Source organism: Chinchilla lanigera, unplaced genomic scaffold (assembly GCF_000276665.1).
Source record: "Chinchilla lanigera isolate Chin_1 unplaced genomic scaffold, ChiLan1.0 scaffold00110, whole genome shotgun sequence".
Taxonomy (NCBI): Eukaryota; Metazoa; Chordata; class Mammalia; order Rodentia; family Chinchillidae; genus Chinchilla; species Chinchilla lanigera.
The window spans coordinates 4,330,720-4,358,191 of record NW_004955511.1 but is presented as its reverse complement, the minus strand read 5'-3'; the positions used below and the strand labels follow the sequence as shown (position 1 = coordinate 4,358,191).

The 27,472-nt window shown below is 39.8% G+C and overlaps 1 long non-coding RNA gene across 3 annotated transcripts; it reads right to left on the bottom strand.

Annotated features, from left to right (window-relative positions):
* Positions 1–8,926: 8,926 nt before the first annotated feature.
* On the bottom strand, positions 8,927–17,995 carry LOC102015036. Of its 3 annotated transcripts, XR_001231693.1 has the most exons (5): positions 17,755–17,847; positions 17,266–17,440; positions 10,913–11,010; positions 9,505–9,651; positions 8,927–9,014 (listed from the first exon to the last, which is right to left on the bottom strand). It is a non-coding gene; the product is annotated as an uncharacterized LOC102015036 (long non-coding RNA). The 3 variants fall into 3 exon arrangements; XR_264428.2 differs by lacking the exons at positions 8,927–9,014; positions 9,505–9,651; positions 10,913–11,010 and adding an exon at positions 16,168–16,466 and having other exon boundaries at positions 17,298–17,440; positions 17,755–17,995; XR_264429.1 differs by lacking the exons at positions 8,927–9,014; positions 9,505–9,651; positions 10,913–11,010 and adding an exon at positions 16,168–16,466.
* Between the last annotated feature and the right edge of the window lie 9,477 nt (positions 17,996–27,472).

The following is a 27,472-nucleotide window of genomic DNA, read 5'->3' as shown; positions in this document are numbered from 1 at the left end:
AAATAAGTCAGAATCACACGTGTAAACATCGTATTGTCTCCCTAGTGTAAGCAACTGAAACAGTAAATAAGATCCAAAATCTACAATAGATATTGCGAAAGGGAAAGAAACTGCTCAAAAGGAAAGCACAACTGGGATGGCTGAAAGGAGAAAAGAAGGAGGGGAAATATATACCTATATGCCAAAGATAGGTAAGGTAGTTACACTGCTGATTTCTTTTGGTTCATTGAAAAAACAGTTTGTGCTTCTATTGTTTGATCAATTATACATTTCTGTATCATGTAATCTGAGCAATTACTTTGAAGATAATAATACTCAATATATTAACCATTGTTTATCTCATTATCTTGTTTTTAAATTCTGTATCATTATTTTTATTGGGTTTTTTTTCTCTTTAAAATAAAAATTCCAACAGGTGAGGGCAGGAAATTTGGGAAGACATGGGCTCTGACTTTGCACCTTTTTAAAACCCCTGATCTGAAGTACTGACATCATACTGACCAGAACCCGACTTCTATGTGAGAACTGATCTACAAGAGTTTTAATGACCTGTGGATGCTCTATGAAGAAACCTCTGAACTTTGTAGCCGAGAAGAAAAGTGCAACATGAATTTGAGTGAAAATCGTAGCACTTACCATTTTATTGATCCCACAAAAAGTGACAAGATAAGAACATTCACAGTTGAGCGATAGCATCCTTGTTACAGAACAGTGAGGTCCCACACACACATCTTCAAATCTCACTTCTATTACCAAAAGGCTGTCTGTTTGTTCTGGCTGTCAAACGATGCTCAGAACGCACTGAAGTCACTGCTAAAAATGTTCAAAAATAATGTATAGGTGTGTCTTTACCTTAAGACATAACAGAGCGGTCTGTCAGGAAGATAACGCAAGCCACATGTGTGGATTTCATATTTCTAGTAGCCACATTCAAAACTTAAAATAAGCACACAATTTTTTTATTTTAAAGATAAAAGAACCAAAACATAGTAACAGACACACAGACATAAATAAAACAACAACAACAACAAAAATACAGAATTTCAGACAAGGTGGTAGGAAATTAACAATGGTTATTGTATTACATATTGGTATCTTCAAATTGGTTACTCAGATAAACAAATATGGGCATGTAAGATTGATCAAACAACTAAACATTAACTGCTCCTTTCAATAACACAATAGAAGTTAGTAGTACAATTATCTTAGCTATCCTGTGTGTATATATTCAGATTTTTCTCTTTCTTTCTTTCTTTTCTCTTTACACTCATCCCAGTTGTTCTTTCCTTTTGAGCAGTTTCCTTCCCTTTCAAAATACCTGTTGTATCTTTTAGACTCTACTCTTTCAGATTCTTACACTAGGGAGACAATACGATGTTTACACATGTGATTCTGATTTATCTCACTTATAAGTATGGTCTCTAGATGCATCCATTTACCTATAAAAGCCTCAAGTTTATCTTTTTATAGCTGAATAATATTCCATTATATAAAAATGCCACATCTTTTTTATCCATCCCTCAGTTGAGACGCATTTGGGTTGTTCCCACGATTTAGCTATTACAAATTGTGCTGCTATACACATGGGTGCACATATATCGCTGTGGGATAAAAATACCCAAAAGGGAAATAGCTGGGTTGAATAGGACCTCTAATCGTAGTTTACTGAGGAATCTCCACACTGATTTCCACAGTGGTTGCACCAGTCTGCTCTTCCACCAACAATGGAGAAGTGTTCCTTTTTCTCCACAGCCTCACCAGCATTTGTCATTGATTGATTTCTTAATGTTAGCCATTCTTTCTGGGATGAGATGGAATCTCAGGGTTGTTTTAATTTGCATATCATGAATGACTAATCATTCATGTATTAAAATGACTCATAATTTTTCATGTATTTACTTGCCACTATGTATTTCTTTATCTGAGAAGTGTGTATTCATCTCATATACCCATTTTTGTATTGGGTCCTTGAATTTTAGGGAGCTGATGTTTTTTAATTCTTTCTATGTTCTAAATAGAAGTCCTTCATCAGAGGGACAGTTGGCTAAAATTTCCTCCCAATTTGTGGGTTTTCTTTTTACTCTGCTGGTGATTTCTTTAGATGTGCAAAAACTTTTCAATAAGATGCGATCCCAGTTGTTGATTCTTTCAAGTATTTCCCGTGCAGTTTGGTTTTTGTTCATGACCTCTCTGCCTACCCCTATGTCTTCAAGATTTTTACCTACTTTCTCTTCCAGTAGATTTAGTGCTTCTGTTTTAGTATTTAGATCTTTGGTACATTTTGACTTGAGTTTGGCACATAGCGATAAGCATAGATTTAGTTTCAGTCTTCAGCATGTGGCAAGCCAGTTTTTCCAGCACCAGTTGTTAAAGAGGCTATCTTTCTTCCAGTGACATATTTGGCTCCTTTGTCAAAGATAAGGTGGCTGTTTTTTGGGGGGGTTTTCTGGGTTTTTTTTTTTTTTGCCAGTACCATGCTGATTATATCACAGTAGCATTGTAGTATAATTGCAAGTCAGGGATTGTGATGCCTCCTGCCTTACCTTTGGTGCCCAGGATTGCTTTTGCTATTCTGGGTCTCTTCTGGTTCCAGATGAATTTTAAGAAGGTTTTCTCTAGATTTGTGAAGTATGCTAATGGTATTCTCATTGGGATTTTGTTAAATCTGTATAACAATTTTAGGAGTATGGCCATTTTCACAATATTGGTTCTTTCTTTGGATGAGTGTTAGGGTCTGAAATCCTCTTCAATCTCTTTTTTCAGAGTAGTGTTATTTTAACTGACTAGGTCTTTTACTTCTTTTGTTAGATTGATTCCTAAATATTTAAATGTTTTTGATGTTTTGTGAAAGGTATGGTTTCCTTAATTTCTCTCTCAGTGTGTTTGTTGCTTTTGTATAAGAATGCTGTGGATTTTTGAGTGTTTACTTTGTATCCAGCTACGCTACTGAATTTGTTTATTAATTCTAGGAGTCTGTTGGTGGAGTTTTTGGGGTCTTCTGTGTAGAGTATCATGTCATCAAGAAGATGTAATTTTTATAAGTATACTTCATTTAACCCTAGGTAGTACATTCAGACTAGACACATTTCAAATGCTCAATAACCACTTAGGGCAGCAGACACTTCCTTGCTCTGTATTTTACAGTGCTATAAAAATCCATCTCAAAAGACAAGTTGGTTATTTAGTTACTTTGAAACCATCTTACTCATTCACAATGCAATTATTGTATTACAGCAATTATTACCTGCCTTTCATGGTTTTATGATTCAATTAGAAAAGCCATTTAAATTTTAGAACAGTACCTAGAACTTAGAATATGATGTAGAATTTAGGTGCTCAGTTAACTTTCATTAAGATAAAGCCATTTAAGTCTTTATGTAAGACACTCCACCACAAATTCCTCCCATCTGGATAGATACTCACTCACCTAAAACAACCATTGAGAATGATTATTCAACAGGTCACTCATGTATAGCTCTATTTATTTTCTTTAGAAGCCACTTTGAAGATACCAAAGTATAGTACAACAACTATTGATAATCTCCTACCTCTTTTGTCTGTAACTCACTATTATTTGTCTATTTGTTTTCCTGAGAAACTATCTTGTAGATAACAATATGTAAAACAATAACCATTGATAATTTCCTAAAAAAAAATAGATACTCATCCATCTTCTGCATAAGTAAATTAAAATAATCTGCACCAGAATCCTAATACTATGTAAAAGACTAGCGCAACAAGGTTTGATATTCTCAAACTAACCTGAGGATGCCACCATAATAGCCCGATTTTCCCAAGTCAATGCAAGACATATTTGTCATCTCTCCCTGAAAAAATCATACCTTCTCCTCCTAATTGCCAGTTGCATGGTATGAATTTTGCCTTCAACATGAATTTTAATCAAATAAGTGATTTATGGATGAATAAACATCTATCTAGCTCTAGACTAAGGACGCTTGGCAGTACACAGTGATCTGCAGACTTCTGTTTTTAGGCAGTAGCTTAAAATGGGCGGGCTCATTTGGGCTGGAAACCTGAAGCTGAACAATTTGACACTCTTTATTACAGAAGTGACTAAAAAAGGACAGACACACAAGTACAACAAGAAACTCGATACTTTTGGGGAAAATGTATTTTTGCTGGAAACATTAATGGTACAAATTGCTTATATAAGGAACAAATACTGATAGAAACAAGTAGTGATGGCAGAAGAAGAAGTGAGATTTAGAGTAGAAATGAAGCAAGCCTGCAGTCCTTTTCCCCGATATTCATGGTTCATGTCAAAATAGAAATCATGATTATCGGTTCCCTACTTTTATGCAGATTAATAAAGGAATTATAAACTAAGTAACCCACATATAGACACATTCATCTTAAGTAAGCACTCATGAAAGAATATGTCATACCACAGCTTTCCTCCACAGCAGACTCCTAAGCTGATTGTCCTCACATGAAATAAAGCTCTGTTACTCATGAGTCTAGAGTCCTTGGACCATGTGTCTCCCATCTCTCTCTCTCTCTCTCTCTCTCTCTCTATCTATCTATCTATCTATCTATCTATCTATCTATCTCCCTCTCTATTTCTTTCTCCCTCACTCCTTCTCTCTTCTTCTTCTCTCCTCTCTCTCTCCTTCTCTCTCTCCTTCATACAAGGAGATTCCAAGATAGGACAAATAATTTCCTCATTTTCCCAGATGAAAAATGAAGTGCTCAAACCACTAACTAATATCTGGCTGGCACTGATTCCAAGTGAGATTAGTCGTGTTGGCCACCACTAGTCAAGGCTGTCCTCGGTGGAATCTAGACAGTACCTCTCTATCCACTATAAGTCTATGTCTTAGAAAAGTATGTCAGAAAGAAAAGGGAGAACTAGAACAGCAATGAATTCTTGACTTACATGTCATCAGTTATTCTCTTTTAGGGAATAATAACACTAGCTGGTGAGTAATGTATCTAAAGCTCAATTAATCAAAGTCTGGTCCATAAATAGGCAACACAAGGATCACCTGGGCACTATTTAGAACTACTAAACTCTAGGTCTCATCCCTATCCTATTGAATCACTTCACACTTCAACAAGAACCACAGAGGACTTGTTCATACATCACAGTCTGAGAACAGCTGGTCTGAGAGATGCTCACATTCACAGCTGCAAAACAACCAGTGACTATAACAAAACCCAGTGAAAAGATGTGAAGAGAAAAATAGGAAGCAAGACTCCTCTCCCAGAGCCACCTATTCAAGTTTCATAGCATCAGCTCTTTACAGTAAAAGAACCAAAGGTATAACAGGCCACAACTGGAGATGTTCCACAGGAAATAGATTGGTGGCACTCTTGAGCAAGAACCAGAGTGCCAACTCACTTCACTCCCGAATTTCCCAGACTAATTGAATGTAACTCGAGAATACTTCGTTTTTGATCTCACCCTTAAATCTACTTCCTGATTTTGGTCTCATGAAATGACAGAGGGAAGTTAGACCCGCACAACAGAAAGTACATTAGGATACAAATCTCGAAAGGAAGAAGAAAATCAAACAAACTCAAAGTGGGACAACCAGGTCTTGGAGATGAATAGATGGACCGACCACACAGAAGCCAGGTCACATTATGAAAAGAGTGAATATCGATGGATTTGACGTTTGATATTGGGTGCCCCCCACTTGTCCTGATTCACTCTGAGGCCCACAGGAAGTCCTTATCTTCGGGGATTAGAAAGCAAGATTGCATCAAACAGCTGTGGACCAAGCTAGTTTCTGACACTGCATTTCCATAGAAAAAATGTCTCATGAACACGTGCCTTAAAGCACTTTTAAGCAGAGGTAAGCTCTCCACAGCCGGGTATCCCACCTCAGCCCCATTGACACTTTAGGTTGGACTTGTTGCTGTGCATCTGACAGCATTCTTGACCACTGTCCACGAGAGATCAATGACAGCCCCAGTTGTGCAATCAAAAATGCCTGGCTGCTAGATGGTGCCAGATCTCCCCGGAGGGAAAAACCATCCCTTCTTGAAAAGGAGCATTCTCATGTAAAGACAGAAGAGAAACACAGTTACAGATGGAGGGAAGTTTGTCTGCCTTCTTTGGCAAACATTTCACCCCCGCCTGAGATGAGGGACATCAGGTTGGCACGCAAAGGCAGACCGGAGATAATCTCTTAACTACAGATGGTGGCACCGAGACTTAGAGGTGAGCATGTGTGTGCCACTGGCTCTCTCAGCTTACTTTAAGGAGCAATACATTCTTATAACTTACTTCTGGTGGCCTAAATTAGACACATGCACTCTAACTTTTCCTGGACCACAGTTAACAAGAACCGTACTTGGGGTTGTTGATTTTTTCGACTTCCGTGCATAGAGGTTGTAACCATCTGAGCTACACCCATCCAAATCCAGCAGCTCATCCCTGTGTAATTTTCTTTCTACCTGTCAAACCCCACATGCAGGCTATGAGTTTACACGCTCTTTTCTGGAAACTCGTAGATCTATGGCCGCAGTAGCCTTTCTTTTCCTGATTCCCTTATATAAAATGAACCCCAGTTATATAAGCGATGGGCCTCATCATTAGAAAAGGTTAATGAAATACAGTAAACCAGACCTGAGGAACTCTGAGGTTGGTGTGTAAGCAAAGCAAATAGCTTGAGAACAGCCTAAACCCACTCACTTTTTAAACTAAAGCAGTTAGAGGAAGGCAACCCTGCTTCTTCACTTATAACCATGGAGAGACAGGGCTGGGGATCTGGCTCAGTGGCACAGCGCCTGCCTGGCAAGCACAAGGTCATGAGGTCTATTCCCAGTACCGGAGAAAAACCACAAAAAAAAAAAAAGAAAAAGAAAAAAAAAACTATGGAGAGAGAAAACAAAACAGGTCTTCACCCAACAGTGTTTTGGAAAACAACCAGGTCACCTTATATCACCATCCTCCAAACGTGTTTCTTGCTTTACCTGGTGCCACTCCACAGGAATCCCAAAACAACAGAGAAAGGAGGAAGGACCTGCCAAGGGGCACAGAGCCCTTCACCCTTGCCACACCCCAAGTCACAAGCGGCCGCAGGGGACACGACACAGCCAGGGGCTGGGCTTCCTTGAGTGATTGTAAGACTCTGCCCACCCTCAGCTGTCTGCAGGTGCCCTCTAAGTGGGCAGTACAGGGACGCTCTTAGCACTTTCCCTCTCTTAGCACCTTACCATACCTCTCAAGTATGGTCCATTAGCCCTCAGCAGCTCTACGCCTTCATCCACCAGCTTGTCAGATGCAAAAGATCAGATTCCACTCTAGATGTACAGGAGCAATCATAAAACTTCAGCAAGCTGGATCCTACTCAGAAGTAAGTGAGAGGAGAGGACCGCAGGGCGAGGCGTTTGTGAGGGAATGTGCTCAGCTACTCTTTACTACTCAAGAAAGAGCTGCATTGGAAATGTTTCTGGAGATCAGTTTCTCAAGAGAATTGAGTCCGCACTCCTTTTATAGAAGGAGGAAGCAGTCGTTCAACACACATCATCTAGATTTCTGCTGGCTTCTCTTGGACACTATTCCTCCCATGTATTTTGCATTATGTAAATCCTGTGGGACGGGGTTCTCATCCTAGGATTGGTTGGTGAAGACTAAAAAAAGCACAGATTTTCCCAAAAATCCTCATTTTATCCAAAAGGTAAATAATCACATGTTGTGCAAGAGCTGAGGGATGCAGTGTGATTGTGAGTTCCTTGTTATTTCCATGAACTGATTTAGAATCCAAAGAGGAACGTGCATGGAGATTCAAGAGACTTCCTCAAAGCAGATGATTTTTACCAAACACTTTCCAATGTTGTCAATCCCTTGCTTTATAATTTTTATGATATATAAATAAGAAATTGGACAAGAATCATTTTGGTATAAAATGTCAAAAAATTATACATCAAGTAGAATTTGCCCTTCTCCAAAAAAACACTGACCTTTGCATAGGAAGATGGATGAATCCAAATTCCCAAACTTACTTGAAATTACTATGACAAAAAAAAGGTAGAAGAGGGCTGGGATATATCTCAACAGCACAAGCACCTGCCTGGCAAGCACAAGGTCCTGAGTTCAATTCCAGTACCAAAAAGAAAAAAAAAAAAAGGAAGAAGATATAAAAAAGGAAAACACAAAAATCGTAGAAGTAAGAAATAGGATAGTCCACTATTCGCAGCCTTCAGGAGAGAACTCTGATTTCACCTTTTTTACACACATTATGAAAGAGAAGTGAATGGGCTGAACCAGACCTGCATTTCAGTATAATAATTACTTAGCTGCCACCCAGATTGCTGGGTAATGGGTATACTTCTGCCCTTCACAAACTACAGCTGCCAGAACAATTATCCTGTGTGTCAGGATCTCAGCTTTGCTCAAAGAAAAATAATTAATCAGATATTCAAACTTTTAATCATCTTTATTACAAATTTAAAAGTATGGGGAAGTTACTTTTTCCCCTTCCCAAAGAGTTCATAAACATGTGCAGTAGAACCAACTTATTTTAAAAAACAGTGTTATAAAGTAAAAGATAATGTCAGTAAGCATTAGTCCAGCTTCTGAGAGGTAGAGAAATCCTTGGGTCCTTGGCATCAAGGTTAGTTTAAGGTTGTCTTTTTTTTTTTTGGTTTTTCTCCGGTACCGGGAACCAAACTCACGACCTTGCACTTGCCAGGCAGGCGCTTTTGCCGATGAGCTAAATCCCCAGCCCCAGTTTAAGGTTGTCTTAATCATCAGAATTTATCATTTAATTCTTCCCTGTAACAATAAGGAGCTGTAATCCCTCATAGAAGACACTTCTGTAATGAAGGAAATGAAATAGGCCGTATTACTGATGGGAGACGGTTACATAAAAATTCCTCAGATATTTCAAAATATATGACTAGGAAGGAATAAAGGGATTGTGAAAGATCATTGATTGTCATGGTTCAAGAATACCTTATTCATGTGTAGTTACTGGCTAATAAATGTAAATTTTGTGTGACAATAGTAATTTGAGTTTTGATTGAAGATGGTTAACAGACACCTGAAATAAAAATGAACAGAGTCTGTCATTTCTGGGATGCTGAAGTTCAAAAGCTTTAGGTTATTTGGATAATTCTTCGAGATCACTCTCACATTCAAAAGGGCTTGCTCTTGCAGGCATTTAGCCCTTGCAGAATGAAATGCAGATATTTAAATTAACACATATATTACTATTTGTGTAAATTCTTGTAAATTCCCAGTTCCATCCTATATTCATGTTATAGTCATCAAAATTTTGTTCTGCAGTTAACCTGACATTGATAACAAGAATAGCTATTGATGATTCCTCAGAAATCAACACTTGTCTTGAAAGAGTAATGACAAGCACTATGACAACGTACATCCCTTGTCATCCTAAATGCACGGCCACAATCCTGAACTGAAATTATTGGGCACATGGCACACGATGTGTGGTGAATGGCACCTTGAAACTATGCCTTTTTTAAATAAGTCTATGGGAAACATTTACTATACTAAGTCAAAATACTCACCCAGGTAACATTTCTGGGCGGTCTCCCAAACTGTTCCCTTTAGATGATGTCGCTGAATTTGTCACTTCCAGTCGTGTTTGAGTTACTTCCCCAAATCCACCTCTATTTTGCACCATCTCTTTTTTTGTAAAGATGAATGAAAACATCCTGATAAAGAGACGGGGAAACATACACATGGATCTGATTATATGTTACTGTTACTTTATAATGGCTGGGAATGTGAGAATAGAAACCAAAAGACTGGGGCTGGGGATTTAGCTCAGCGGCAAAAGCGCCTGCCTGGCAAGCGCAAGGTCGTGAGTTCGGTTCCAGGCACCGGAGAAAAACCAAAAAAAAAACAAAACAAAACAAAACAAAAAAAAAAGAAACCAAAAGACTGGAGAGTTTTCATTCGATTGTATGTGCAGAATACCAAATTTAACAACTTCATTTAAAACAACAGTTTGGTGTATTTCTTGTATTTCTTTGTCCATCACAGATATACAAGGAGAAGTTCCTTACAGAGTGTTGACTAGGACTTTCCATTACTTCAGGATTCGTTATTGTAAACAAAGCTAAAACTAAAGCAGTATCAAAGTCCAAAACCCTTAGTAAACTGCTGATCCAGCTGTGACACCTGCAGTCCTCTCACCCCACAGTCTGTAGAAAATGATTAAATGTATATTTTTGTGCCCCTGGCCTGGGGGGGGGGAGATACTGAGTACTCCCACCAATTACTGAAGCAGTTTTTAAATGAACCCTTAAGCATACTGAGTAACTACAGTGGAGACTGATATGTTTATGTGGTAGACAAGCATATCTTGCACCTAATTTCTTAGCATAAATAAAAAAACTTTAAGAGAAGAGGAGCAAAAGGAGTACAGGAGAGTATTATATGCTCTCAAACCTTTGGTAAACGATTTTCTACAGCCCCCCCCAAAAAAAATGGGTTTGAGTTATTTCTCAATTATAACAATATTTGTCACCTGTGTGTCACACAGGAATAAGAAGCTCCATGGTCAACGACCAATTTAGGCCTTAGGAGGGGGGTCACCCGACAATGACTGACATGGTGTGCAACCCACTCAAGCAAGGGTTACCAGCATCTCTTGATATGTACAGTATTACAGATAGTTAATTTACGGCAGAGTTGAACACTTGGGTTGTAAAAACCAAAAAAGCCGGCTTTGTGTCAAAAGTACTGTCAGTTACAAGGGAAGGCTAAGATAATGGGCTCCTTTTTTAATGAATAAAATATATCAAAAAGGTCCTGCATATAAGTATGCATATGCTCTAGACTACATATTCTACCTACTAACAACTAAACAGAATGCCAGCAATAAGACTGGCTCTGGGCTCCAAAACATCTCCGCTCTCATCAGAAACCCCTGTAGCCAAGACTGTTCCCGCTGAGGAAAGCTAGGCTTACTTTTGTTTCACACATACTACTTCTGTGTGGCCTCTCCAGTTGGACAATACTGGCTCGTAGGTGACTGAACTTTCAATGATACTACCCCATGAGTAATCCTGAAGCAAAAAAAGAAAAAACAGAGGACAGTTATTGTAGTTAAGTCTAACAACTCTTAAAGCATGTAAACGATTTAGAAAAATACAGAAATTGTCACATCAAATGAAGGAGAAGGATGGCAGAGCTGAGTATGAAATTCCTATGTTTAGGAAAGCCCCTGAAACCCTGTCAAACTCATTCTCTTTGGCTTTGAATCTGTGTAGGCAGCTCAGGTCGGCCACATCTGCTTGGGAGTAAAGGTCAGATTGTTGAAGACCTGGGTTATAGTGTAGTCTCTATGCCCGCCTCTTGACGTGAACTTTGTTTACACATTTGATAATTTTAGAGTAGATTCTACCTTCTCAACTTGTAAAATGGGGAAAATCACGGGTCAGGAAACTTCGCCAAACTGGGCAGAGAATGTTTTAGTCTTTGCAAGCCACATAATTTCTCTTGAAAATACTCAGTTCTGCCATAGTAGAATAACAGCTCCTGAAGGAATGGCCTTACATTCCAAGAAACAAGAAAACAAAACTTCACTTATAGGCATGAGAATCTGGATGACTTAGGCCCATGAGCTGTCATTTCCAACACCAGGTATAATTTATTATTTATAAGTGACAAGATATAGTACATCTACCATAAATAAAAATGTAAATATTTCTACAGAAAAACAATAAAGCTACATATAGGTTTAAGTTACACAGAAAGTGCAAGCCAGCAGACATGTATCTCATTATAATCAATGATCCTAAGTAATTATATTGTAGAATTGGGAATAATACCACAGTTTCAAATAGGCAGCTGGGACAGATGTGCTGCCTTTCTGGAAAAACCCGCAGCACGCTTTTGGCTTCACCACTCACAGCTGAAGTTATTATAAACATGATTCAGAAAATCAGGGAAAATGCAAAAAATTGATCTAACTATAAGTCCTCCACCTGATTATGACTTCAGGTATCTTGTATTTCTGAAATGCTGTCTTATGCAGTACTTCATATGTCTGTTGGAAGATTATAAGCTGTGGTTTGAGGAGCTTCAAGTATACAATATAGATGAATCATTTGTGATTGATTAATAATATTGTTTAACATAATTACTCTGAGTGCTTATGAAAATAATTCTTTCTGGGTCTGACAGCTAATAACTTTAGTGCAGTGAACCCAGTGCAATGGCCTAAAAACAAGCTCCAGCGGGCGCTGGTCAGCTAAACAAATCCACACAAATATGGCCTGAGCTTTCTGCTTTATTCTGGTTCTCTCTAAAGTAACTTATTATGAGTGTGTACATCTTTAGGTTGCTAAGGAAAAGTTCTTGAGAGAATTTGAGACCTACAGAAATCTGAGAGAGAAAGAGATAACCAGTGAGAATAATGATTTGACCTGGCTCAGTATTTTGGCAGAAGCCAATTATTATAGACGCTTGGTATCCATAGCAAGAGTTTAATAAATTATCTCTGGAAACTACATAGCTTATCACATAGATCATCAATGTATGGGACACTCACTGATGGGTATTATCAAGATTAACCATAAGATTGTAGAGGACTTTGTGTTGCTACAGCAAGGAACAAGCATAAAGATAGAAATATGATTGCTGGAAACCGCAACCAGAAGTTCTTTCTCTGAGTATTTTTATTGTGACATAACTGAAGTGCTACTTCCAGGGTACAGAAACGGAACTGACCTCTGATTCTCTGCCTCTGCTGGGGACTGGAGTTTCTTAAACTCACTGCTATGGCTAGGCTGGGACACTGTTTACTCTTCATGGTAAGTGCCTTGTATTGGTTCTTCAATCAGTCTTTCTTAGTCCAAAATCATGAAGGAATTTTCCAATATTCCTTTCTTAAAGTTCTACAATTATACTCTTCATAGTTGAGTTTTTCATTCACTTGGAATTAATTTTTCCAAATAGAGTATTTGATATTTGCCTATTCAGATAAATATCTCAATGTCCCCGTCCATTTTTGATAGTTTCCCTTTGCCTCTTTGCAGTCTGTTTGTCAGGAATCAAGGGTCTACATACTTGTATGTGCATGTCTACTTTCAGCCTCTAATCTTTTTCATGTGTATTCTTTTACCAATATTATACTAACTGAATTATTAATTTATGCTTCATCTTTACATGTGAAGCAATAAATTCTCCTTTTTCTATACTTGAGAGTAGATGTGTCTTATTGCCATTCCATATAAATTTTTAACCAACTTGTCAAATTTTAACTATTTTTTTTATTTTGGGGAGATTAGAATCCATGTAAAATCCATGAATCTTACAACCCATGAACATACTATCTCTTCAGTTATTTAGAACTTCATTGTCTGAAAAGTTTTATAATTTTCTGTTTAGAGTTCTTGTACAGTTTCTTAGTTTAATCCTAAATATTAGATATTCTCATTCTATTTAACCTGTTTTCTATTTTATTACTATTGCTGGCAAATTCCAGTTGCTTTTTTGTAAATTACTAATTCTAATAGTTTATCTATACAGTCTTTTGTATTTTTATACAGACAACTACTCACATTTAAACAATGACATTTTATGTCTATCTTATCTTTTATTCCTTAATGTTTCCCCATATGAACCTAGAACCTTCAACATAGATTTGAATAAAAATAATAGTTGTGGGTACTCTTGCCTTATTTCTCATTTCACAGAGAAATCTATCACAATTTAACCATAAAACTATGATATTTCATGTAGGATATTTTAAACTTTACCAAACTGAGAATGTTTCTTTTCATTGCTTACTCATTTTATCAACTAATGAATTTTATCACTACTGAGATGATTCTACCATTCATAATTTGATAGTGTGATTAAACATAAATTTTCCAATACTTAATCCAAATTTTATTATTGATACAAACCAGATTAGTTACCCTATTAGTTATCCTGTATTACTTATTTGTGGGAGGTTGTATCCACATTTTGTTTAAAACTTTTATATCTATACTCACAGGTAAAACAGCCTGTTATTTCTCTTCCTCATTCCTTTCAAGTTGCATTACCAAAATTACCCTAGCCTCATAAAAATGAGGTGGTCATTATTTCCTGTCTTCCAATTCTCTTGAAGATTTTTAGATTGAAATTAATTTCTTCTTAAACGTTTAGTAAAATCAAATGAAGAAAACTGGATTTAGAACTTGATTTGTGGAAGGTTTTTTGATAATCTCTTTAACGGTTATAGAATTATTGCTTTAAAAATGATTCCAGTCAGCTGTGGCAGTTAGTATAATTTGTCAGTGTCCCTCACACTTTAGATGTGCATGCACAAAACCACTCCTTATGCTCTTTTATAATCTGCTTAATGTGAAGGTGCCTCTTGCTCCTTCCTGACACTCAAAGCATCACAGTTGGCCCTGTCAAGCTTTGTGATGGGTTTTCAGTTATTAATCTATGTTCTTAATCACTCTGCTCACTTGCCTGTATTACTGCTGGCCTTGGAAACTGCATGGGCCCAGGAGCTTCTGTCGTGGAAACCATGACAGGGCTCCTCCTTCTGACTAGCTGGCTAAGTCCAGAAAGGGCAACGACTCAAAGGAAGCATCATTAACCCAGTCAATTAATCTCTGATTTCAACAACTTTACCAGGAATAAAGACCAGTGTGTTGATGGCCCCTGTCCTTGTAACTCTTGTGAACTAATCTTTAATCCGGAGATTAGGAGTGAACAGTTCCCAAAGAGCCCCTAAGGGCATCTGAGTTCTGGAAGATTTTCCAATGCTGCCTGGTCACCCGCTTCTTCTAAAGAGAACTTTGAACAAGAAACGTTGGGTTTGGGTGTCAGAAATTATGCAGAAAACAACCGGGATTTTATTTCCTTCATAAATTCTAGCCTTTTGATGATTAAAATGGGTAAAACTAACTTCTCAACCCAACTTGAAATGACTGCTCCACAGAAAAGGAAAGTGACGCAGAGTGGAACAAAACACAGAAAAGACAGAAGAAGGGAACTGAAGGGTTTACTTCCGAACCAGTTACAAAGGAAATTCTGCAGGGGAAGCACTTCCGGACATTAGGACAGGCAATAATTTTTCTGATGACCCAGAAGCACAGGAAACAAAAGCAAAAATGGACAAATGAGATCGTATCAAACTGAAAATCTTCTGACACAACAAAGGAAACAACAGAGAAAAGAAACTATCTATACAAAGGGAGAGAATATTTGTCACCTGTACGTCTGACAAACAATAGCCATAACACGTAACGAACACCAAAAAAATCTTTTAAAAACCCACACAATCCATTAATTAATAAACAACTGATCTGAATACCCATCAAAATGAGATCCAACAATCAGTGACTCTATGAAAAATGCCCAGCATCAGCCACCAAGGAAGATCATTCAGACCCGAGTTATCATCTCACTCTAGTTCAAATGGCTACATTAAAAACAAAACAATGAGGGCTTGCAAGGTTGTGGAAGGACGTCTCATACATGGTAGTTGGGAATGTAAGTCAGTAAAGCCATTATGGAGAACAGCATGGAAGTCCCTAAAAATAGGTCATACAATCCAGCTAACCCAGTACTGGGTATACATCATACATCCAAAGGAAATAAAAGCCCGCCAAAGAGGTACCTGTACACCCATGTTCATGCAGCACTATTCACAGTCTCTAAGGTGGGAATCAGCACATGTTTGAAGACATGGTGTGTATGCGCAGTGGGATATCACTCATCATAAAGAATTGAACCCTGCCATTTCCAGCAGAATGGCTAGAACTTGAAAACATTGTTAAGTGGAATGATCCAAACACAGAAGACAAGAACTTTGTGTTCCCTCATACGCGGAAACTAAGAAAAGCCACCTTTGAGGTAGAATCCCGGTTAGCAGCCAGTGGGAACAGGGCAGAGTAGGGTTACAGGGAGGACGGGTTGATCTATTTGCACCATATGTATGTGTTGAAATATCACCAAACCCCTTCATAGGTACAGTAAAATGTGTGTTCATAAGAACAAAATATTTAAGAGGAAATTCTGATAGTATTTTCCGCATACCATTGGAAGGAAGTAAAATAAGGGTAAATGAGAAAATCAGATTACAGTGTACTAACTTCCCCGCTGCCACCCCAAGCCCATTAGGATAAGGAAGCCAGTCCACAGAATGCAGCCACCTCCTGCTTTGTGCTGTCCTTGACTAAGCACTGAGGCCATCATCAAAAAAATGCAAACAGACACCCATTGCAAAAGTTTATTTAAAATTGCCTTTATCACAAATTTAAAATCTGGAGAAGCCCTTTTCCAACCAAAGACTTCACAAATATAGATAGGATGGCAAGCTTTTCATCCTAAAAGGTCACACTGAAATGGTCAAAGATGATCCCCCAAAGGTGTTCGTTCCACATCTAAGAAGCAACGAAATCCTCAAGCAGCCAAGGTTGGTAGGATCGCATCACTGTCCAGAATTTATAGTTCAAATTACTCCATGTAACAGGAAGCAGTAAAATTTGTATGGCTCAACAAGGGAAAACTGCTTCTGTAAGGAAAGAAACGATTGCATATGCTGATAAGAAAGCATTATATCCCCAAGGAAACACTGAGAATCAACAAGGCAGGAAAAGGCAGCGAGGGTACTGACTTTACACACCCCCTTTTTTTCAAGACAGGGTCTTGCTGAGTCACTGAGTTGCCCAGGCTGGATTTGAACTTTCAGCCCTCTTGCCTCATCCTTCTAGCATGCAGAGATGATAGGCATGTGCCACCTCACCCATCATTTAAATATTTTAATGACTCAAGTATAATAGTATATATTTTATATGTATTCATATAAAAGAAGCTATAAAACATTGGCTGAGCATTTGTTAACCAACAGCATGTATATCAATTTTACCTGAGCACAATGTCTCACATTTTGAATTCTGAAGATCAGAAGAAAAGTAAAGGTCTGACCTTCTGGCATACTAAAGACTTTAGAGTCTATTTGAATAATTCTTTGTAGAAGGCATTATAGCCGTTTAGTTCTTCCCGAACAGAAAGCTGATGAAAAAGTTAGCAAACATATCAACTGCCATCTTCATGAACACTCACAAGTCCATTCTCTGTTTATGTTACAAACTTGAGACTTCTGAGGGGTGTCTGGCCGAAGTAGACTGATAGTGTAAAAGGGCAGGCAGGGTTGCAATTGCAAATTGACTGAGTACATGAGAGAGAAAAAATAAACGCTCACGAAACATATCCAATAACCGTAAAAATGATTGTTTACAACACTGCTGGGATAAAATCAAACATGCGCTGATCTACAAAACGTGCTGTGTATTGTTTCACTAACCCCTTACCTATTTTCATAAATGTAAACATTTCTGCTTACAGTGAAAATGCTGTCACCAAGACGACATCCTTAGATTGATGATCGAGTATTCATTTCCACCCGACAGCGGCAACATCGGTTGGATGACCAACTTTTCACAGCCGGGCTCACCTCTTTTCGATTTAATGCTTATTGGCAACCTTCTGAACAAAAGGAAAGAAATATATAGAAAAGAAAAACTATATAGGAGCTCTGTCTAAATTACACTTTTGGAAGTAGAGAAGGAGTTGAGGTGGAGGGATAGAAACCAAATTAGATGGGTAATAAGTAGCAGGATGCCAAATCAACTGCCTTAGGCAAAAAGCCATATGTTTTACAGAAAACAGAAGGAAATTTTAATGGAATGTTGAGTAGAACTTTCCATTATCCTAGAGATGACAGTTGGAAGCACAAGTTGATTTCATACAGTCATCAGTATCAGCAGCTCTGAAGTTCTGTTTATCTCTACTCCTCTTACCACGTCTGCAATGAGTGATTGGACATACAGCTTTCAATGACTGGCCTGTGATAAGAGTAAAGCGTCATAAAAGTCCTCTCCCCTTAGTGAAACCAAATGAGGGTGTTTTAAGCCAACCCCGCAGTCACTGAGAGCATCTTGAACAGGAGACTCTTCTTGCCAAAGATCTGCTCAGACAGCAGACTCACGTGTGAGAGGTAAAGCGGGGAAACAGGAAGAGAAGGCAGAATGGGAGCGCCTACTTCCGCAGTGTCTATGGTAACCTGATTGAGTAATCTCCCCACAGGTGCCAGAGTTCTAGGGATTTTTCCAGGAAGCAGTAAAGAAGAGAGTCATAGATCGTGCTGAACCCTGCCCTCCCCCAGCCCCTTTGTGTCCAGCACCAGAAACATGGAAGAGAGGAAACCTAAATTTGACAGAACTCCAAACATAATGACTTGATGATATTTACTATAAAAAGGACCAGCAGTGCTATTAAAGAATAACATAACAGGTTAGTCCACTTGTTTAATCTGGAGCCACAGCCATGGAACCCTGCGTCTCCCCAAAAGTGAGAATAACCGAAATACAGACTGCAATGCAATTCCCGTTGCAGAGAGAACAGACACGCTGCTGGGCCTCCCCACAGCCCCCTGTGATGATCACAGGCAGATTGCCTCAGCCTGGGTCAGCAGAGAGCTCCCTCTGCTTCTCGACCTCATTGCAAAAGGGTTTCTCAAATAAGGGCAGAACTTGGGTAATCAGCAGTTCTCAATTTTTATATCCATAGAAAGTTGCCACAAACCGACTCATTTGGTTCTAGCTTTAAAATATCGGAGATTCTGATTTTTTTAATCTCTCGTCTCACCCTCACATTTGAATACCTCTCATAAAAGTGTGGGGCCCTAGGCAGAGGTGGGCAAGGGAAAGGAAGACCCCGGAAAAGGAAAGTTTAGGAACAAATAAGCCCTGGGGTATTCTCTTCATTGCCCAAATTTCAGGCACGGACTGAGGTTTATTTGCTCATGTAGCAAACACACTGCCAGAACCAACTGAATTTATTTGTGGATCTACTCCCTGAATTAAGCAGAATTCTGTAGATCAGATCGGCCCCAATGCCCAGCCTCAGCACACTGTCCAGCAATTCTATTCTGATCAGAACACCCAGCAGCCCACAATAACATCGGATGACCTTCATCACAGTAGCCTACAACACTTACCTTGGAACAAGACACATGATGGGGATGTAGACGTAAAAATCTACATACGGCGAATTATACGTGATTGAAGTTTCGATGACTGTACCTGAATCCCGTTCCTGAAAATATAAAGAGTATAAATTCAGTTATCTTTATTATCTCTTTCAAATAGCTTCCAATTCAATTTTTACACTGCAGTCCATGAAAGCAACGCGATCCTCATTTTTACTTCATGCTTTATGTAATAGAATTAAGGGCTAAAAGGACTTCAGCCGACAAGTCTGCATCTGAGAGTTTGTATCTGTTTTGTGGTTGTGTCTGCATGCTCAGTTTTTGCACTTAAGAATCAGGGTCTGGCTGAGGTGGACCCAAGTTACACAGAGTGCAAATTTTGGCTAAATACTATACTTGACAACTTCTTAGAAGGTTACAGCTTTCTACAGTAAAATGAAGGTAATATAAAGCAGGAATTGAAAAAACATGGCTAAAATTGACCAGAAAGTAACTATTTCAGTCTTGGCAAACCACTTGGTCTCTATCACTGAACCCATTTCACCTTTGTAGCATGAAGATAGCTATGCGTAATAACTAAAAGTGAATTTGTTCCAATAAAAGTTCACATGCAAGCACGGGAGGCTAGATGCCTTTGGCCCGTTGACCATAGATGTCAGCTACAGGCATAAGCTACTATTTATAGTAAAATATAGTCCATTCAACTAAAGGGAGGGTAGGAGAATGGGAAAAAAAGCTATATCATGTACAGTTAAAAATTGTCTATGATGAATGTGATCATAATGTATATCCAAAATGTACCAATAAAATTTGATAAAACATATGAGCAGCAAGGTAACTAAAATAAGAACTTTGCTCATGTATTTATCTTCAAATGTATGGATACCATTGAGTGAAAACCAATTAACGTGTGTCTGTTTTATTTACAGGCTACGAATTAGAATTTGCAGTCTAGAATTTTAAAACATAAGGCACTACCCAAAACAACAGCATTTAACTCTTCTGAGCATTCAGACAGGATTGATATTTGCATACAATTCATCTTTACGTGTACTGTTTAACATCTATAAAACATAGTAGTCAGGAATGTTTGTTAGCACCTCGGATTATCCAAAAGCAAATAAAATATCCACAGTAAGATAGGGTTGAGCATTATACAGGACAACATTTATTATCCATTAAAAGATGCTCAATTTAACTGGCATTCTAACAAAAAGGAACGTTACTGGAGAGTAACTCGACATGAGGAGCAGGCAGAGGATAGAATTCAAATCACATTATCAGGTACCTGTTCCTCTTCCTGCCCTTACAACTTTATATCTTGTCCTTTTTGAGTTTCCTCCTTTTTTAGGCAATTTCTCCCTTCCTGGGTGGTAACTGGAAACCTCAATATCTGTCTACTTAAAATTACTTATTTATAATCTCAATTAAAAAGTGTGAGCCTCTTTCCCTAGATATCCCAGAAAAAGCCTCAGGCAGTTTTCACTTGACCTAGGCATGATTTTGTAAAGTAAAAACTGGCACAGCCTTTGCATGCACTTAGCAAATATTCAAGTCCCTACATCTTACTAATCAGGCTGTGACAGCTGAGTCAACTGTGTACTAAGTCACATGCTTGCCATGTGTTTGACATCATTTCAGGTAGGAGAGATGGAGCATTAGAGAACCAGTGGGGCCATGTGCCTGAAGCCACAAATCTAATCCACCCACCCAAAGCATTTGCACCCAGCAGAGGGGGGGTATGCTTTCAAAAGGGCAAGCCAAGCTGCCGTCACCAAACAGAGCAGCAAATTCACTGAAGGAAAAAAAAGTAAAGTTTTCCGGTCTCAGAAAAATTGACTTGCAGTCAGGCGTAGTGGCATATGTCTGTAATCCCAGCACTCAGGAAGCTGAGGCAGGAGGATGGTTGAGCGTTCGAGACCAGCATGAGCTGCAAAGTGAGCTCAAGGCCAGCCTGAACTGCATAGCAAGACCCAGTCTCCAAAAGACCAAAAAAAAAAAAAAAAAAAAAAAAAAAAAAAAAGAAAAAAAAAGAAAAGAAAAGAAAAATTGTCTCTTCTTATTAATACACGAGCAATATAACCAGACATGCCCTATGTACATTGAAGTTTTAGATGGAGAGCAACAAAACAATAGAGATTGAAAAATCTGTTTTAACAATAAGTGTTTCCCTGGAGCTGGATTTCACAACACAGGGGAGGAGGATGGAAAAGGGGCGTTAATCTTACATGAGGAATCACTTCATAGCTCAGTTTTAGTCCTTGTTCTGTGGCCCTAAAACAAAGAATACGTCATCTATTCCAACGGTAAGTGCTCTTACGTAAATCCTCATGCCACAGAAAGATACAAGGTAATGGAATCGAAAGAAGAAAGGCTGCACGAGGGAGACGGGGCAGTCATCACCCAGAGTGAGCTCGTGAGGATGGATTTCCCAGTTATTCAGCAGAGGCCACCGAGGCATTCTAACCAGGAGCTGCGTTGTGGTGCAGGCTATCAGCCCTGTTGAAGAATTTAAAAAAGGAAAACTGTCAGCAACATATGTGCTCCAAACAACAGGCTGCACAGCTTTCAATCCCTTCACCGATCGGAGTCCCCAACAAACGGATGACGACTTCTTGTTTCTATTTGTGTATTTTCTCACAGTGAGAGCTTGAGCCAATTCCTTCACTCTGTGTGGCTCCATTTCCTGAGAGGGTGGAAAACATCAGAGATATTTCCTGAGAAGCTCTGAGCCTAAGATCTCCCTGGCTTTTTAGAAATCAAACTTTACCAACATGCCTCATGAACACATTTTCAAAGGATTTCCAAGCATAGCAGCTGGAATTCTGAAAAACAGAAGAGAAGCTTTGGTACTGGTTGTACACAGCTGGAATATGTATCATGTGCTTCCATTAAAATTGTCTTTTGAGTTAAAATATTTGAGCCTATTAACCTTAACCCAAACCCTAACCCTGGTATGTTAGGCTTTTAGAAGAATTCTTAAACAACATTGCAGTTACTTCAGTGATAACTTTCTTATAATTGCTAACAAGTTGATTTTTAGTCTTGTTTAATGTTCATCAAAAACCTGTGAAGCTAGTTTATTATCCCATACTCACACAGACAGATAAGTTTAATATCACATAGCTGGTAAGTGCCAGGGCAGAATGAATAACTACACAAGAATCTGTTCAGAGTCTCAACTCAAAAAAGGAATCATTCGCAGCTGAACACAGCTGCCTTCCACTGTGCCGACGTCACCACGCATGGCCAGCACCTGCAGACCTTTGTGAGAGCCCTCCCCTCCCTCTCTGGAAGTCTCTCCTGACTTTGTGAGTCAACACAAGGATTTCATAGTCTGCAAAGTGGCAAGCCGGTCTCTCTAGACCAAAGAAAATATACACCTGCAAATATTTCACAAGTCAGGAATATCAAACAGATTCTTGAGCTTATTGGATAGGCTCAAGAGGAAGACCCGTGGTGAACATGGATGGATGAAGCCATGTCACACTGCAACCTGGCCATTACTAAGGGTTAGCAAGTGGTCACAAGATCCAACAAACCACTAAAGTCAACAGTGAGTTAGAAAAGCACCCCCAGTGCTTATGATTGCCTCCTCTAGATGCCCCTTTTCCTTACAACTGGCATGAACAGGAGTCAACCCAAAAAGCATGAAGAGCCCTCCTAACGCGCCTAAGCTCTTCATCATTGCTTCAGACCCCCGCCCAAGGGATCATCGGGAAGCAGGAAGTCCAAGTAAATGACTTCTGTGGGACTTTATAAGCCTCTTCCTTCCTCAGCTGCTGGTGATGGTTTATTCTGGAAGGCCCTACAGCCTTAGCAGTTTTTCCTCTTCCCAGTTGAAGTTACAACTACAAATCAAAAATCAGGGGAGAGAATGTGAAAAGGAGCTATAAACTGAGCCTCAGGCCACAGCACCTTCCCCAAGCTTATGGATGTGTCTGAAATTGTGTCTCGTGTAATATTTGGTACGTGACCACGGGAATGTTAACAGCAGGACTTTTCACGATGATTTCACGGATCCAAGTGGACCACACGGGAGCGTCACCTACCAAGTGACTGGAGAAAATTCAAATCGTTTCACTCTGAGGCCTGCTGGCCTCCCACCCAGTGATTCAGATTCAATAAACCTGGGCCGAGACACATTAAACGCTGCTTTCTGCTTTGATTGGTGCTTTCCCAAAAGTCCTTTGTGATGAATGTGTGTTTACCCAGGGTGTAGGAAATAAGATCTCTGAAGGTATATTTGGATGATTAAACTAGAAGTAAAAATCCCTAAGAAAAAGGGAGAACTATGCCATCTGGCTCCAGCTTTAGAAGAAACCGACCTCTGAAAACCCCATCTGAAGCGCAAAGGCCTGGTAATTTATCAATAGAAATCACATGGCATGTCACCTACATTGCCTTAGCTTCTAAAGGCAGCATGACTGTGTGTGAACATTGTCGAATTTACCTACACAGGTCTCCAGGATTATGAACCCATGTGACAGAGAACGCACAAAAAGTTCCAGCGAGGGACATTAGAAACATCAAGGGGAGGTCTTTTCTTCTAAACATTTTTATCACATTGCACATTCTTAAAAAATAATATTATTTTTGGGTCTATTTATAGTATCTGTTGCTTAACATATTTGGGGTTGAGGACCTCACTGGGTTAAATTTACAAGGACTGATCAGTGGATTTTATCTGACGATACCCTTCTATTTTCTTAATTATTCAAGAGGTGAACACATTGTTATTTTACATAACTAACAACAGGAGTACATAAAATAATGCTGAACTTACTAATTCCAGAAATTTATATGCTTGCCTCCTCTGTTCAAGTAACCACTAGAAGTTTTTATAGAGGTGAAATTTGTAAGAAATTAACCATTTTAAATTCTTCAATCCAGTGGCATTTGGTACATTTACATACGTGCAACCATCACCTCTACAGCCTCAAAATATTTTCATCACCTCCCTCAAGTAGAACCTGTGCAAGTAAGCAAATCCCCCTCCTCCTTTCTTGCAGCTCCTGGCGGCCAATAACCTTTCTGCTTCTGTGCATATAACTATTCGGAATTTCTCATGAAATTCAATCATACAGTATGTGAACTTTTTTGTATGAATTCTTTCTCTTTTTTTGATATGGGAATCAAACTCAGGACCTTGTGCTTGCCAGGCAGGCGCTGCACTGCTGAGCTATATCCCTGCCTGTATGGATCCTTTCATTTAGCCCTGTTTTGGGGGTTTATTTACATTATATCATGTACCAGTATTTTGTTCCTTTAATAGAATAATAATATTCTACTCCATGGGCATATCACATTTTGTTTATTCATTCATCTCCTGGTGCACGTTTAGGTTGTTTCCATTTTTGTGAGCAGTGCTGCTATGAATCCTTCTGTACAATATTTCTTTGGATATCTGTTTTTTAATTCTTTGGACTATGTGTCTGTTTCATATGCTTCCTATTCACCCCATTGCCAGGGAGAAATTCTCATTCTCTGATGGCCAAACATTTGATCTCTGACACTGCCAGATGAAATGGATAGCCACTTATTAGCGTACATACCCACAGTGAGTAGGAGAGGACCCACAGGAGACCCTAGGTACCACCTAGGGTTCCACAAGGGCCGCACTTGGGACAGAGTGAGCGGCCAGCCACCAGGAGACACAGTCCTTGTAGCAGCCAGAGAAAGAGATGACCCTGGAGCAGGTTTGTTTATCTAAAGGACCTTAGTTCCAGGGGCAGAGTAAAAAGGAAACGTGCAGGCCGGCCAGCAGAAGCCCTTCCAGTTCCACTAGGTATCAAGATAACACAAAATACAAGACTCCACCGAAGTATTTAGGCTTAGAGCTTTGTAAATTAGAATTTATGCTCATTTTAGTGCTTTAGTGTATAATGCTTATACAAGTTAGTAGGGGAGCTGCCAGAATTTCCACAGTGGCTGTGCCATTTTACATTTCCACCAATAACGTGCCAGCATCCCCATTTCTCCACAACCTTGCCAATACTTGTTATTGTTTTTCGTATGATTATTATTATTATTATTATTATTGCCATTTCAGTGGTTGCAAAATGATTATCTCATTATGCTTTCATTTGCATCTCACTTAATGACTTAATGATGCTCAGCATGTCTTTATGTGCTTATTAATCATTTCTAAATCTTTGGAGAAATGTCTACATGAGCTCTTTTCCATTTTTTAAATTGAATTGTTTTGTCTTTTTGTTATAGAGCTGGAAAATATTCTAGGTATTACACCATTCACAGATATAGGACTTGCAAAGTATTTTCCCCATTCTACAGATTATCTTTTCACATTCTTACTAGCATCCTTTAATACACAATAGGAAGCCCACTTGTCTATTTTTTAATGTACTGCTTGTTCCTCCAGTAGCATATCTAAAAACTGACTGCCAAATCCAAGGTTATGAAAACTTTTGATCTAACTTGTTTAGTTTTAGCTCTGATTTAGTTCCAGGTGTTTACTACATTTTGAGTTGAGGCCTGTATATGCTAAGAGGTAGAAGTTCAATTTTTTTCTTCTCCACATGGATATGCAGTTACCAGCACCATTTATTGAAGAGGTTATTTGTCCCCATCTAATGAACTTGACACCCTTGGCAAAAATTAATTGATCACAGATGTATGGGCTTATTTTTGGACTCTCGAATCTTTTCCATTGCTATCTATTTTTATCCTTATGCTAGTAAATTACTGTTTTAACTACTGTATTCTGTTGTAAAACTGAGAGATCTGAGTCATTCATCTTTATTCATTATTTCAGAGTTCCACACAGTCTATGGAATCAGCTTTTCTATTTATGAAAAAATGTCAGTTGTATTTTGACAGAGTTTGCATTCAACCTGCAGGTTGCTTCATGCAGTGCCCCATAGTGAATCCCCCATGGAGAAGTGAGATGGTACAGACAGAAGCAGACAAAACGCAGTCAATCTGGGGCCTTGCAGCTCTGTGAAAAATGCATCACAATCATCCCTCTGTCTCCGAGGAAGCCTATGGACCCCGTGGAGCCCCAGCCAGATGCAGAGACCTCCAGGACCATGCCTGGGCACGGTTCAGCGGTGGATTCTCCAGTTAATTTCTGCAGTAACACAATAGGGGGAAGCCGTACCCCAACCGCAGAGACGCTCTCTTCCTGAGCATAACAAAGAGCACCTGGCACTATGGGCAAAGCTGCACGCTCTGGCTGGCTAGCTCTGCAGCCCAGCAAATAAGCTGTGTTATACTTTCACTGACTCATGGCCTGGTTGTTCTGACGGGCAAGTACCGAGATTCACACTGGCACCTCTAATAAGCCCCTCTATGGAGAGGAGGCAGATAAAGTCAGCTCTGCCGCTAGTAAGCTTTCTGTGAGCAGTGTGGATGCTCACAGAAAGGACTGACCAAGGCACACAGAACCAGCAAGCAGTCTGTGCTCATCAGCTAAGCGTGGAGGCTGAGTCATTCTCCACCGCGGAGCACACAGGTGTGTGACCAGTTGCCTTCTGGACTTGCGAGAGGATAGCGCATGAAAATTCAGACACCATCCTGGACTGGGCCAATGCCAGCAGCTGCTGAAGCACCAGAAAAGCAGCCCTGCTTGGACAAGATTAAAATTACTTCCCCGGACAAATCTGTCCACCAACCGGCAGGATACTCCTAGCAAGTAGATTGCATTGGGCGTTTCATCCCATCAAAACTGTTTGGCTGGAGCCTTCTGGCTGGCTAGCTTCCTGCCTGCTGGCTCCCTGAGGGTGGGCCCCTAGCGCACGGGGAGCCTCGGGCGGGGAGCGCCGGTCTTTGGACTGACGACTCACTCCCGGCCTCAGGGTTTCCCGGAAGGAGGGCCTCCGGCACACAGGGAGCTGCGGGTGGGGAGCACCAGCCTTCTGGCTGGCTAGCTTCTTGCCTGCTGGCTCCCGGAGGGTGGGCCCCAAGAGCATGGGGAGCCATGCAGCGGTGAGCGCTATTGCGCACCGGCCCATAGGCCGGCTGCCGCTGTTCAATTGAGATCTATCACGACACAGAGAAACAGAGACACAATTGGCCTGCCATGCACCGACAGCAGTTGCCCACCCACGGATGTGTGTGAATCATTGAAACTTTGAACAACCCCTGGGAATGCATGCCATACACCGGGCCACTCTTGCTCCTGCCATTGGGAACCAGAAAGGTCCAGAGTCAGCGGAGGAGCAGCTGCTGAACAAGGACTCAGAGAACATGAGAATGCAGACCAAGCCCACGGAGTCAGAGGTCCTGTGGACTGGGGTCCCCAGAGCCGCTCGGAAGCTGTAAACCAGGAGGACCTTGCACAATACCTGCAGAGACTCATTGGAAGCCATTCTTCCCCTGACAGTACAGGCTGTGGTGAAGCTCTGGAGAAATCTGCAGCAGGATTCCCTTTGCCTGTGCTGACAGTTGGGGAGAGGACACTAACTGGTTGTGGGGTCCCAAAGCAATGGGAAGCTGGAGAGAAAAAGCTACAAAGAATGGCTTTCACCCCAGATAGCTCACTTGAGATGTTAGTAAGAATTGCCTCC